Source organism: Cherax quadricarinatus, chromosome 47 (genome assembly GCF_038502225.1).
Source record: "Cherax quadricarinatus isolate ZL_2023a chromosome 47, ASM3850222v1, whole genome shotgun sequence".
NCBI classification, from domain to species: domain Eukaryota; kingdom Metazoa; phylum Arthropoda; class Malacostraca; order Decapoda; family Parastacidae; genus Cherax; species Cherax quadricarinatus.
The window spans coordinates 27,652,095-27,667,407 of NC_091338.1; the positions used below are offsets into that span (position 1 = coordinate 27,652,095).

The window sequence follows — 15,313 nt, forward strand, 5'->3', positions numbered from 1 at the left end:
GTAGAACAGTACCTTGTATACTGTGTTGTAGAACAGTACCTTGTATACTGTGTTGTAGAACAGTACCTTGTATACTGTGTTGTAGAACAGTACCTTGTATACTGTGTTGTAGAACAGTACCTTGTATACTGTGTTGTAGAACAGTACCTTGTATACTGTGTTGTAGAACAGTACCTTGTATACTGTGTTGTAGAACAGTACCTTGTATACTGTGTTGTAGAACAGTACCTTGTATACTGTGTTGTAGAACAGTACCTTGTATACTGTGTTGTAGAACAGTACCTTGTATACTGTGTTGTAGAACAGTACCTTGTATACTGTGTTGTAGAACAGTACCTTGTATACTGTGTTGTAGAACAGTACCTTGTATACTACGTTGTAGAACAGTACCTTGTATACTACGTTGTAGAACAGTACCTTGTATACTACGTTGTAGAACAGTACCTTGTATACTACGTTGTAGAACAGTACCTTGTATACTGTGTTGTAGAACAGTACCTTGTATACTGTGTTGTAGAACAGTACCTTGTATACTGTGTTGTAGAACAGTACCTTGTATACTGTGTTGTAGAACAGTACCTTGTATACTGTGTTGTAGAACAGTACCTTGTATACTGTGTTGTAGAACAGTACCTTGTATACTACGTTGTAGAACAGTACCTTGTATACTACGTTGTAGAACAGTACCTTGTATACTACGTTGTAGAACAGTACCTTGTATACTGTGTTGTAGAACAGTACCTTGTATACTGTGTTGTAGAACAGTACCTTGTATACTGTGTTGTAGAACAGTACCTTGTATACTGTGTTGTAGAACAGTACCTTGTATACTGTGTTGTAGAACAGTACCTTGTATACTGTGTTGTAGAACAGTACCTTGTATACTACGTTGTAGAACAGTACCTTGTATACTGTGTTGTAGAACAGTACCTTGTATACTGTGTTGTAGAACAGTACCTTGTATACTGTGTTGTAGAACAGTACCTTGTATACTGTGTTGTAGAACAGTACCTTGTATACTGTGTTGTAGAACAGTACCTTGTATACTGTGTTGTAGAACAGTACCTTGTATACTGTGTTGTAGAACAGTACCTTGTATACTACGTTGTAGAACAGTACCTTGTATACTGTGTTGTAGAACAGTACCTTGTATACTGTGTTGTAGAACAGTACCTTGTATACTGTGTTGTAGAACAGTACCTTGTATACTGTGTTGTAGAACAGTACCTTGTATACTGTGTTGTAGAACAGTACCTTGTATACTAGAACAGTACCTTGTAGAGAACAGTACCTTGTATACTGTGTTGTAGAACAGTACCTTGTATACTGTGTTGTAGAACAGTACCTTGTATACTGTGTTGTAGAACAGTACCTTGTATACTGTGTTGTAGAACAGTACCTTGTATACTGTGTTGTAGAACAGTACCTTGTATACTGTGTTGTAGAACAGTACCTTGTATACTGTGTTGTAGAACAGTACCTTGTATACTGTGTTGTAGAACAGTACCTTGTATACTGTGTTGTAGAACAGTACCTTGTATACTGTGTTGTAGAACAGTACCTTGTATACTGTGTTGTAGAACAGTACCTTGTATACTGTGTTGTAGAACAGTACCTTGTATACTGTGTTGTAGAACAGTACCTTGTATACTGTGTTGTAGAACAGTACCTTGTATACTGTGTTGTAGAACAGTACCTTGTATACTGTGTTGTAGAACAGTACCTTGTATTCTACGTTGTAGAACAGTACCTTGTATACTGTGTTGTAGAACAGTACCTTGTATACTGTGTTGTAGAACAGTACCTTGTATACTACGTTGTAGAACAGTACCTTGTATACTGTGTTGTAGAACAGTACCTTGTATTCTACGTTGTAGAACAGTACCTTGTATACTAGAACAGTACCTTGTAGAACAGTACCTTGTATTCTACGTTGTAGAACAGTACCTTGTATACTGTGTTGTAGAACAGTACCTTGTATACTGTGTTGTAGAACAGTACCTTGTATTCTACGTTGTAGAACAGTACCTTGTATACTGTGTTGTAGAACAGTACCTTGTATACTGTGTTGTAGAACAGTACCTTGTATACTGTGTTGTAGAACAGTACCTTGTATACTGTGTTGTAGAACAGTACCTTGTATACTGTGTTGTAGAACAGTACCTTGTATACTGTGTTGTAGAAAAGTACCTTGTATACTGTGTTGTAGAACAGTACCTTGTATACTGTGTTGTAGAACAGTACCTTGTATACTACTTTGTTGTAGAACAGTACCTTGTATACTGTGTTGTAGAACAGTACCTTGTATACTGTGTTGTAGAACAGTACCTTGTATACTGTGTTGTAGAACAGTACCTTGTATACTGTGTTGTAGAACAGTACCTTGTATACTGTGTTGTAGAACAGTACCTTGTATACTGTGTTGTAGAACAGTACCTTGTATACTGTGTTGTAGAACAGTACCTTGTATACTGTGTTGTAGAACAGTACCTTGTATACTGTGTTGTAGAACAGTACCTTGTATACTGTGTTGTAGAACAGTACCTTGTATACTGTGTTGTAGAACAGTACCTTGTATACTGTGTTGTAGAACAGTACCTTGTATACTGTGTTGTAGAACAGTACCTTGTATACTGTGTTGTAGAACAGTACCTTGTATACTGTGTTACCTTGTATACTACAGTTGTAACAGTACCTTGTATACTACCTTGTTGTAGAACAGTACCTTGTATACTGTGTTGTAGAACAGTACCTTGTATACTGTGTTGTAGAACAGTACCTTGTATACTGTGTTGTAGAACAGTACCTTGTATACTGTGTTGTAGAACAGTACCTTGTATACTGTGTTGTAGAACAGTACCTTGTATACTGTGTTGTAGAACAGTACCTTGTATACTGTGTTGTAGAACAGTACCTTGTATACTGTGTTGTAAAACAGTACCTTGTATACTGTGTTGTAGAACAGTACCTTGTATACTGTGTTGTAGAACAGTACCTTGTATACTGTGTTGTAGAACAGTACCTTGTATACTGTGTTGTAGAACAGTACCTTGTATACTGTGTTGTAGAACAGTACCTTGTATACTGTGTTGTAGAACAGTACCTTGTATACTGTGTTGTAGAACAGTACCTTGTATACTGTGTTGTAGAACAGTACCTTGTATACTGTGTTGTAGAACAGTACCTTGTATACTGTGTTGTAGAACAGTACCTTGTATACTGTGTTGTAGAACAGTACCTTGTATACTGTGTTGTAGAACAGTACCTTGTATACTGTGTTGTAGAACAGTACCTTGTATACTGTGTTGTAGAACAGTACCTTGTATACTGTGTTGTAGAACAGTACCTTGTATACTGTGTTGTAGAACAGTACCTTGTATACTACGTTGTAGAACAGTACCTTGTATACTACGTTGTAGAACAGTACCTTGTATACTACGTTGTAGAACAGTACCTTGTATACTACGTTGTAGAACAGTACCTTGTATACTACGTTGTAGAACAGTACCTTGTATACTGTGTTGTAGAACAGTACCTTGTATACTTGTATACTGTGTTGTAGAACAGTACCTTGTATACTGTGTTGTAGAACAGTACCTTGTATACTGTGTTGTAGAACAGTACCTTGTATACTGTGTTGTAGAACAGTACCTTGTATACTGTGTTGTAGAACAGTACCTTGTATACTACGTTGTAGAACAGTACCTTGTATACTGTGTTGTAGAACAGTACCTTGTATACTGTGTTGTAGAACAGTACCTTGTATACTGTGTTGTAGAACAGTACCTTGTATACTGTGTTGTAGAACAGTACCTTGTATACTACGTTGTAGAACAGTACCTTGTATACTGTGTTGTAGAACAGTACCTTGTATACTGTGTTGTAGAACAGTACCTTGTATACTGTGTTGTAGAACAGTACCTTGTATACTGTGTTGTAGAACAGTACCTTGTATACTGTGTTGTAGAACAGTACCTTGTATACTACGTTGTAGAACAGTACCTTGTATACTGTGTTGTAGAACAGTACCTTGTATACTACGTTGTAGAACAGTACCTTGTATACTGTGTTGTAGAACAGTACCTTGTATACTGTGTTGTAGAACAGTACCTTGTATACTGTGTTGTAGAACAGTACCTTGTATACTGTGTTGTAGAACAGTACCTTGTATACTGTGTTGTAGAACAGTACCTTGTATACTGTGTTGTAGAACAGTACCTTGTATACTGTGTTGTAGAACAGTACCTTGTATACTGTGTTGTAGAACAGTACCTTGTATACTGTGTTGTAGAACAGTACCTTGTATACTGTGTTGTAGAACAGTACCTTGTATACTGTGTTGTAGAACAGTACCTTGTATACTGTGTTGTAGAACAGTACCTTGTATACTGTGTTGTAGAACAGTACCTTGTATACTGTGTTGTAGAACAGTACCTTGTATACTGTGTTGTAGAACAGTACCTTGTATACTACGTTGTAGAACAGTACCTTGTATACTGTGTTGTAGAACAGTACCTTGTATACTGTGTTGTAGAACAGTACCTTGTATACTGTGTTGTAGAACAGTACCTTGTATACTGTGTTGTAGAACAGTACCTTGTATACTACGTTGTAGAACAGTACCTTGTATACTACGTTGTAGAACAGTACCTTGTATACTGTGTTGTAGAACAGTACCTTGTATACTACGTTGTAGAACAGTACCTTGTATACTGTGTTGTAGAACAGTACCTTGTATACTGTGTTGTAGAACAGTACCTTGTATACTGTGTTGTAGAACAGTACCTTGTATACTGTGTTGTAGAACAGTACCTTGTATACTGTGTTGTAGAACAGTACCTTGTATACTGTGTTGTAGAACAGTACCTTGTATACTGTGTTGTAGAACAGTACCTTGTATACTGTGTTGTAGAACAGTACCTTGTATACTGTGTTGTAGAACAGTACCTTGTATACTGTGTTGTAGAACAGTACCTTGTATACTGTGTTGTAGAACAGTACCTTGTATACTACGTTGTAGAACAGTACCTTGTATACTACGTTGTAGAACAGTACCTTGTATACTACGTTGTAGAACAGTACCTTGTATACTGTGTTGTAGAACAGTACCTTGTATACTACGTTGTAGAACAGTACCTTGTATACTGTGTTGTAGAACAGTACCTTGTATACTACGTTGTAGAACAGTACCTTGTATACTACGTTGTAGAATAGTACCTTGTATACTACATTGTAGAACAGTACTTTGTATACTACGCTGTTGAGCAGTACCTTGTATACTGTGCTGCAGAACAGTACCTTGTATAGTACGGTGTACAACAGTACCTTGTATACTAAGTTGTAGAACAGTACCTTGTATACTACGTTGTAGAACAGTACCTTGTATACTACGTTGTAGAACAGTACCTTGTATACTACGTTGTAGAACAGTACCTTGTATACTACGTTGTAGAACAGTACCTTGTATACTACGTTGTAGAACAGTACCTTGTATACTACGTTGTAGAACAGTACCTTGTATACTACGTTGTAGAACAGTACCTTGTATACTACATTGTAGAACAGTACCTTGTATACTACGTTGTAGAACAGTACCTTGTATACTACATTGTAGAACAGTACCTTGTATACTACGTTGTAGAACAGTACCTTGTATACTATGTTGTAGAACAGTACCTTGTATACTACATTGTAGAACAGTACCTTGTATACTACGTTGTAGAACAGTACCTTGTATACTACGTTGTAGAACAGTACCTTGTATACTATGTTGTAGAACAGTACCTTGTATACTACGTTGTAGAACAGTACCTTGTATACTACATTGTAGAACAGTACCTTGTATACTACATTGTAGAACAGTACCTTGTATACTACGTTGTAGAACAGTACCTTGTATACTATGTTGTAGAACAGTACCTTGTATACTACATTGTAGAACAGTACCTTGTATACTATGTTGTAGAACAGTACCTTGTATACTATGTTGTAGAACAGTACCTTGTATACTATGTTGTAGAACAGTACCTTGTATACTATGTTGTAGAACAGTACCTTGTATACTATGTTGTAGAACAGTACCTTGTATACTACATTGTAGAACAGTACCTTGTATACTATGTTGTAGAACAGTACCTTGTATACTATGTTTTAGAACAGTGCCTTGTATACTACATTGTAGAACAGTACCTTGTATACTATGTTGTAGAACAGTACCTTGTATACTATGTTGTAGAACAGTACCTTGTATACTATGTTGTAGAACAGTACCTTGTATACTATGTTGTAGAACAGTACCTTGTATACTACATTGTAGAACAGTACCTTGTATACTACATTGTAGAACAGTACCTTGTATACTATGTTGTAGAACAGTACCTTGTATACTATGTTGTAGAACAGTACCTTGTATACTATGTTGTAGAACAGTACCTTGTATACTATGTTGTAGAACAGTACCTTGTATACTACATTGTAGAACAGTACCTTGTATACTACATTGTAGAACAGTACCTTGTATACTACATTGTAGAACAGTACCTTGTATACTACATTGTAGAACAGTACCTTGTATACTACATTGTAGAACAGTACCTTGTATACTATGTTGTAGAACATTACCTTGTATACTACATTGTAGAGCAGTACTTTGTGTACTATGTTGTAGAAAAGTCCCTTGTATACTATATTGTAGAAGAGTACCTTGTATACTAGGTTGTAGAACAGTACCTTGTATACTATGTTGTAGAACAGTACCTTGTATACTATGTTGTAGAACAGTACCTTGTATACTACATTGTAGAACAGTACCTTGTATACTACATTGTAGAACAGTACCTTGTATACTACATTGTAGAACAGTACCTTGTATACTACATTGTAGAACAGTACCTTGTATACTACATTGTAGAACAGTACCTTGTATACTACATTGTAGAACAGTACCTTGTATACTCTGTTGTAGAACAGTACCTTTATACTACATTGAAGAACTGTACCTTGTATACTATGTTGTAGAACAGTACCTTGTATACTACATTGTAGAACAGTACCTTGTATACTATGTTGTAGAACAGTACCTTGTATACTACATTGTAGAACAGTACCTTGTATACTACATTGTAGAACAGTACCTTGTATACTACATTGTAGAACAGTACCTTGTATACTACATTGTAGAACAGTACCTTGTATACTACATTGTAGAACAGTACCTTGTATACTACATTGTAGAACAGTACCTTGTATACTACATTGTAGAACAGTACCTTGTATACTACATTGTTGAACAGTACCTTGTATACTCTGTTGAAGAACAGTACCTTGTATACTATGTTGTAGAACAGCACCTTGTATACTATGTTGTAGAACAGTACCTTGTATACTACATTGTAGAACAGTACCTTGTATACTACATTGTAGAACAGTACCTTGTATACTACATTGTAGAACAGTACCTTGTATACTACATTGTAGAACAGTACCTTGTATACTACATTGTAGAACAGTACCTTGTATACTACATTGTAGAACAGTACCTTGTATACTACATTGTAGAACAGTACCTTGTATACTACATTGTAGAACAGTACCTTGTATACTACATTGTAGAACAGTACCTTGTATACTACATTGTAGAACAGTACCTTGTATACTACATTGTAGAACAGTACCTTGTATACTACATTGTAGAACAGTACCTTGTATACTACATTGTAGAACAGTACCTTGTATACTCTGTTGTAGAACAGTACCTTTATACTACATTGTAGAACAGTACCTTGTATACTATGTTGTAGAACAGTACCTTGTATACTACATTGTAGAACAGTACCTTGTATACTATGTTGTAGAACAGTACCTTGTATACTACATTGTAGAACAGTACCTTGTATACTACATTGTAGAACAGTACCTTGTATACTACATTGTAGAACAGTACCTTGTATACTATGTTGTAGAACAGTACCTTGTATACTATGTTGTAGAACAGTACCTTGTATACTATGTTGTAGAACAGTACCTTGTATACTACATTGTAGAACAGTACCTTGTATACTATGTTGTAGAACAGTACCTTGTATACTATGTTGTAGAACAGTACCTTGTATACTATGTTGTAGAACAGTACCTTGTATACTATGTTGTAGAACAGTACCTTGTATACTATGTTGTAGAACAGTACCTTGTATACTACATTGTAGAACAGTACCTTGTATACTATGTTGTAGAACAGTACCTTGTATACTATGTTGTAGAACAGTACCTTGTATACTATGTTGTAGAACAGTACCTTGTATACTATGTTGTAGAACAGTACCTTGTATACTATGTTGTAGAACATAATACATTGTACAGAACCTTGTATACTATGTTGTAGAACAGTACCTTGTATACTATGTTGTAGAACAGTACCTTGTATACTATGTTGTAGAACAGTACCTTGTATACTACATTGTAGAACAGTGCCTTGTGTACTATGTTGTATAACAGTACCTTGTATACTACATTGTAGAACAGTACCTTGTATACTACATTGTAGAGCAGTACCTTGTATACTACATTGTAGAACAGTACCTTGTATACTACATTGTAGAACAGTACCTTGTACACTATGTTGTAGAACAGTACCTTGTATACTATGTTGTAGAACAGTACCTTGTATACTATGTTGTAGAACAGTACCTTGTATACTACATTGTAGAACAGTACCTTGTATACTACATTGTAGAACAGTACCTTGTATACTATGTTGTAGAACAGTACCTTGTATACTATGTTGTAGAACAGTACCTTGTATACTATGTTGTAGAACAGTACCTTGTATACTATGTTGTAGAACAGTACCTTGTATACTATGTTGTAGAACAGTACCTTGTATACTATGTTGTAGAACAGTACCTTGTATACTATGTTGTAGAACAGTACCTTGTATACTATGTTGTAGAACAGTACCTTGTATACTACATTGTAGAACAGTACCTTGTATACTATGTTGTAGAACAGTACCTTGTATACTATGTTGTAGAACAGTACCTTGTATACTATATTGTAGAACAGTACCTTGTATACTATGTTGTAGAACAGTACCTTGTATACTATGTTGTAGAACAGTACCTTGTATACTATGTTGTAGAACAGTACCTTGTATACTATGTTGTAGAACAGTACCTTGTATACTACATTGTAGAACAGTACCTTGTATACTATGTTGTAGAACAGTACCTTGTATACTATGTTGTAGAACAGTACCTTGTATACTATGTTGTAGAACAGAACCTTGTATACTATACTGTAGAACAGTACCTTGTATACTATGTTGTAGAACAGTACCTTGTATACTATGTTGTAGAACAGTACCTTGTATACTATGTTTTAGAACTGTACCTTGTATACTATGTTGTAGAACAGTACCTTGTATACTATGTTGTAGAACAGTTCCTTGTATACTACATTGTAGAACAGTACCTTGTATACTATGTTGTAGAACAGTACCTTGTATACTATGTTTTAGAACAGTACCTTGTATACTACATTGTAGAACAGTGCCTTGTATACTACATTGTAGAACAGTACCTTGTATACTACATTGTAGAACAGTACTTTGTATACTACATTGTAAAACAGTACCTTGTATACTATGTTGTAGAACAGTACCTTGTATACTATGTTGTAGAACAGTACCTTGTATACTACATTGTAGAACAGTACCTTGTATACTACATTGTTGAACAGTACCTTGTATACAACATTGTAGAACAGTACCTTGTATTCTATGTTGTAGAACAGTACCTTGTATACTATGTTGTAGAACAGTACCTTGTATACTATCTTGTAGAACAGTATCTTGTATACTACATTGTAGAACAGTACCTTGTATACTACATTGTAGAACAGTACCTTGTATACTACATTGTAGAACAGTTCCTTGTATACTACATTGTAGAACAGTACCTTGTATACTACATTGTAGAGCAGTACCTTGTATACTATGTTGTAGAACATTACCTTGTATACTACATTGTAGAGCAGTACTTTGTATACTATGTTGTAGAAAAGTCCCTTGTATACTATATTGTAGAACAGTACCTTGTATACTAGGTTGTAGAACAGTACCTTGTATACTATGTTGTAGAACAGTACCTTGTATACTATGTTGTAGAACAGTACCTTGTATACTACGTTGTAGAACAGTACCTTGTATACTACATTGTAGAACAGTACCTTGTATACTACATTGTAGAACAGTACCTTGTATACTATGTTGTAGAACAGTACCTTGTATACTATGTTGTAGAACAGTACCTTGTATACTATGTTGTAGAACAGTACCTTGTATACTATGTTGTAGAACAGTACCTTGTATACTACATTGTAGAACAGTACCTTGTATACTACATTGTAGAACAGTACCTTGTATACTATGTTGTAGAAAAGTACCTTATATACTACATTGTAGAACAGTACCTTGTATACTACATTGTTGAACAGTACCTTGTATACTACATTGTAGAACAGTACCTTGTATACTACATTGTAGAACAGTACCTTGTATACTATGTTGTAGAACAGTACCTTGTATACTACATTGTAGAACAGTACCTTGTATACTACATTGTAGAACAGTACCTTGTATACTATGTTGTAGAACAGTACCTTGTACACTATATTGTAGAACAGTACCTTGTATACTATGTTGTAGAACAGTACCTTGTATACTATGTTGTAGAACAGTACCTTGTATACTACATTGTAGAACAGTACCTTGTATACTACATTGTAGAACAGTACCTTGTATACTATGTTGTAGAACAGTACCTTGTATACTATGTTGTAGAACAGTACCTTGTATACTACATTGTAGAACAGTACCTTGTATACTATGTTGTTGAACAGTACCTTGTATACTATGTTGTAGAACAGTACCTTGTATACTATGTTGTAGAACAGTACCTTGTACACTATATTGTAGAACAGTACCTTGTATACTATGTTGTAGAACAGTACCTTGTATACTATGTTGTAGAACAGTACCTTGTATACTACATTGTAGAACAGTACCTTGTATACTACATTGTAGAACAGTACCTTCTATACTACATTGTAGAACAGTACCTTGTATACTACATTGAAGAACAGTACCTCGTATACTATGTTGTAGAACAGTATCTTGTATACTATGTTGTAGAACAGTACCTTGTATACTATGTTGTAGAACAGTACCTTGTATACTATGTTGTAGAACAGTACCTTGTATACTATGTTGTAGAACAGTACCTTGTATACTACATTGTAGAACAGTACCTTGTATACTATGTTGTAGAACAGTACCTTGTATACTATGTTGTAGAACAGTACCTTGTATACTATGTTTTAGAACAGTACCTTGTATACTATGTTGTAGAACAGTACCTTGTATACTATGTTGTAAAACAGTACCTTGTATACTATGTTGTAGAACAGTACCTTGTATACTATATTGTAGAAAAGTACCTTGTATACTATGTGGTAGAACAGTACCTTGTATACTATGTTGTAGAACAGTACCTTGTATACTACATTGTAGAACAGTACCTTGTATACTATATTGTAGAACAGTACCTTGTATACTACATTGTAGAACAGTACCTTGTATACTATGTTGTAGAACAGTACCTTGTATACTATGTTGTAGAACAGTACCTTGTATACTATGTTGTAGAACAGTACCTTGTATACTATGTTGTAGAACAGTACCTTGTATACTATGTTGTAGAACAGTACCTTGTATACTATATTGTAGAACAGTACCTTGTATACTATGTTGTAGAACAGTACCTTGTATACTATGTTGTAGAACAGTACCTTGTATACTACATTGTAGAACAGTACCTTGTATACTATACTGTAGAACAGTACCTTGTATACTACATTGTAGAACAGTACCTTGTATACTATGTTGTAGAACAGTACCTTGTATACTATGTTGTAGAACAGTACCTTGTATACTATGTTGTAGAACAGTACCTTGTATACTATGTTGTAGAACAGTACGTTGTATACTACATTGTAGAACAGTACCTTGTATACTACATTGTAGAACAGTACCTTGTATACTATGTTGTAGAACAGTACCTTGTATACTACAATGTAGAACAGTACCTTGTATACTACATTGTAGAACAGTACCTTGTATACTACATTGTAGAACAGTACCTTGTATACTATGTTGTAGAAAAGTACCATTTATACTATGTTGTAGAACAGTACCTTGTATACTACATTGAAGAACAGTACCTTGTATACTATGTTGTAGAACAGTACCTTTTATACTACATTGTAGAACAGTACCTTGTATACTATGTTGTAGAACAGTACCTTGTATACTATGTTGTAGAACAGTACCTTGTATACTATGTTGTAGAACAGTACCGTGTATACTACATTGTAGAACAGTACCTTGTATACTATGTTGTAGAACAGTACCTTGTATACTATGTTGTAGAACAGTACCTTGTATACTACATTGTAGAACAGTACCTTGTATACTATGTTGTAGAACAGTACCTTGTATACTACATTGTAGAACAGTACCTTGTATACTATGTTGTAGAACAGTACCTTGTATACTATGTTGTAGAACAGTACCTTGTATACTACATTGTAGAACAGTACCTTGTATATTATGTTGTAGAACAGTTCCTTGTATACTACATTGTAGAACAGTACCTTGTATACTATGTTGTAGAACAGTACCTTGTATACTACATTGTAGAACAGTACCTTGTATACTATGTTGTAGAACAGTACCTTGTATACTATGTTGTAGAACAGTACCTTGTATACTATGTTGTAGAACAGTACCTTGTATACTACATTGTAGAACAGTACCTTTTATACTATGTTGTAGAACAGTACCTTGTATACTATGTTGTAGAACAGTACCTTGTATACTATGTTGTAGAACAATACCTTGTATATTATGTTGTAGAACAGTACCTTGTATACTACATTGTAGAACAGTACCTTGTATACTATGTTGTAGAACAGTACCTTGTATACTACATTGTAGAACAGTACCTTGTATACTATGTTGTAGAACAGTACCTTGTATACTACATTGTAGAACAGTACCTTGTATACTACATTGTAGAACAGTACCTTGCATACTACGTTGAAGAACAGTACCTTGTATACTACATTGTAGAACAGTACCTTGTATACTATGTTGTAGAACAGTACCTTGTATACTATGTTGTAGAACAGTACCTTGTATACTACATTGTTGAACAGTACCTTGTATACTATGTTGTAGAACAGTACCTTGTATACTATGTTGAAGAACAGTACCTTGTATACTATGTTGTAGAACAGTACCTTGTATACTACTTTGTAGAACAGTACCTTGTATACTACATTGTAGAACAGTACCTTGTATACTATGTTGTAGAACAGTACCTTGTATACTATGTTGTAGAACAGTACCTTGTATACTATGTTGTAGAACAATACCTTGTATACTATGTTGTAGAGCAGTACCTTGTATACTGCATTGTAGAACAGTACCTTGTATACTATGTTGTAGAACAGTACCTTGTATACTATGTTGTAGAACAGTACCTTGTATACTACATTGTAGAACAGTACCTTGTATACTATGTTGTAGAACAGTACCTTGTATACTATGTTGTAGAACAGTACCTTGTATACTAAGTTGTAGAACAGTTCCTTGTATACTACATTGAAGAACAGTACCTTGTATACTATGTTGTAGAACAGTACCTTGTATACTATGTTGTAGAACAGTACCTTTTATACTATGTTGTAGAACAGTACCTTGTATACTACATTGAAGAACAGTACCTTGTATACTATGTTGTAGAACAGTACCTTGTATACTATGTTGTAGAACAGTACCTTGTATACTATGTTGTAGAACAGTACCTTGTATACTATGTTGTAGAACAGTACCTTGTTTACTATGTTGTAGAACAGTACCTTGTATACTATGTTGTAGAACAGTACCTAGTATACTATGTTGTAGAACAGTACCTTGTATACTATGATATAGAACAGTACCTTGTATACTATGTTGTAGAACAGTACCTTGTATACTATGTTGTAGAACAGTACCTTGTATACTATGTTGTAGAACAGTACCTTGTATACTATGTTGTAGAACAGTACCTTGTATACTATGTTGTAGAACAGTACCTTGTATACTATGTTGTAGTACAGTACCTTGTATACTATGTTGTAGAACAGTACCTTGTATACTACATTGTAGAACAGTACCTTGTATACTACATTGTAGAACAGTACCTTGTATACTATGTTGTAGAAGAGTACATTGTATACTACATTGTAGAACAGTAGCTTGTATACTACATTGCAGAACAGTACCTTGTATACTATGTTGTAGAACAGTACCTTGTATACTATGTTGTAGAAGAGTACCTTGTATACTACATTGTAGAACAGTAGCTTGTATACTACATTGTAGAACAGTACCTTGTATACTATGTTGTAGAACAGTACCTTGTATACTATGTTGTAGAACAGTACCTTGTATACTATGTTGTAGAACAGTACCTTGTATACTATGTTGTAGAACAGTACCTTGTATATTTTACATTTCATACCAATATTGTACTGCTGCTATGTACCAGAATAATGCGATACCAACATCAGTATCGCTGGAAATAAATGGTACAAAATACCGACACAATGGAAATATAAACATATGCAGTGTAATGTGATCCTTTATTGACATTGCAGCAATGAGTTCCTTGAGGAAGAATGCACTGTAATTGAACTAGTATTTTCCAAACTCCACTATCCTCATCACTTCATCAGAGACTGCAGACGGCGGGCATTAAACAACTTCAACACACCCAGAGAAGACACTGCCTAGAAGAGATACATAGTCCTCCCCACCAACTTCATTGCCAAACACGTTTCCAACATCTTTTCCAATACCTCATTCCATGTATCTACTTCCACAACCACGACCATCAAGTACATTACCAGTAATAGACAAGACAAGCTTCCATCCTGCAGGGGTATACATAATCCCTTGTTCAGTGGTCAGTGTTCAGTGGTCAGTCGTCACGTGAGGTCACAGACCCTGAGCTGCTTTGGGGATTAGCGTGGACAGTTACAAAGCATGGCTTGCTTGTGCAGTATTTTAAAAATTGAGGTTGGAGAGTTGAAGGAGGAGGTCTTGCTTCTCCAGGAGGAGATTAGGAGGCTGAAGGTCCACCTCAATGGGTCTGGGAGAGAGTGTGAGGTGGCTGGAGTTGTGGAGAATGAGGCTTCTAGCAGTGAGGTGCAG

The 15,313-nt window shown here is 35.1% G+C and overlaps 1 protein-coding gene across 1 annotated transcript in view; it reads right to left on the bottom strand.

The window, feature by feature from the left end:
- Positions 1–15,313, bottom strand: part of LOC128696603 (solute carrier family 22 member 7) — a 360,956-nt gene that overhangs the window by 12,629 nt on the left and 333,014 nt on the right. The gene's annotated exons all lie outside the window — the stretch shown is intronic.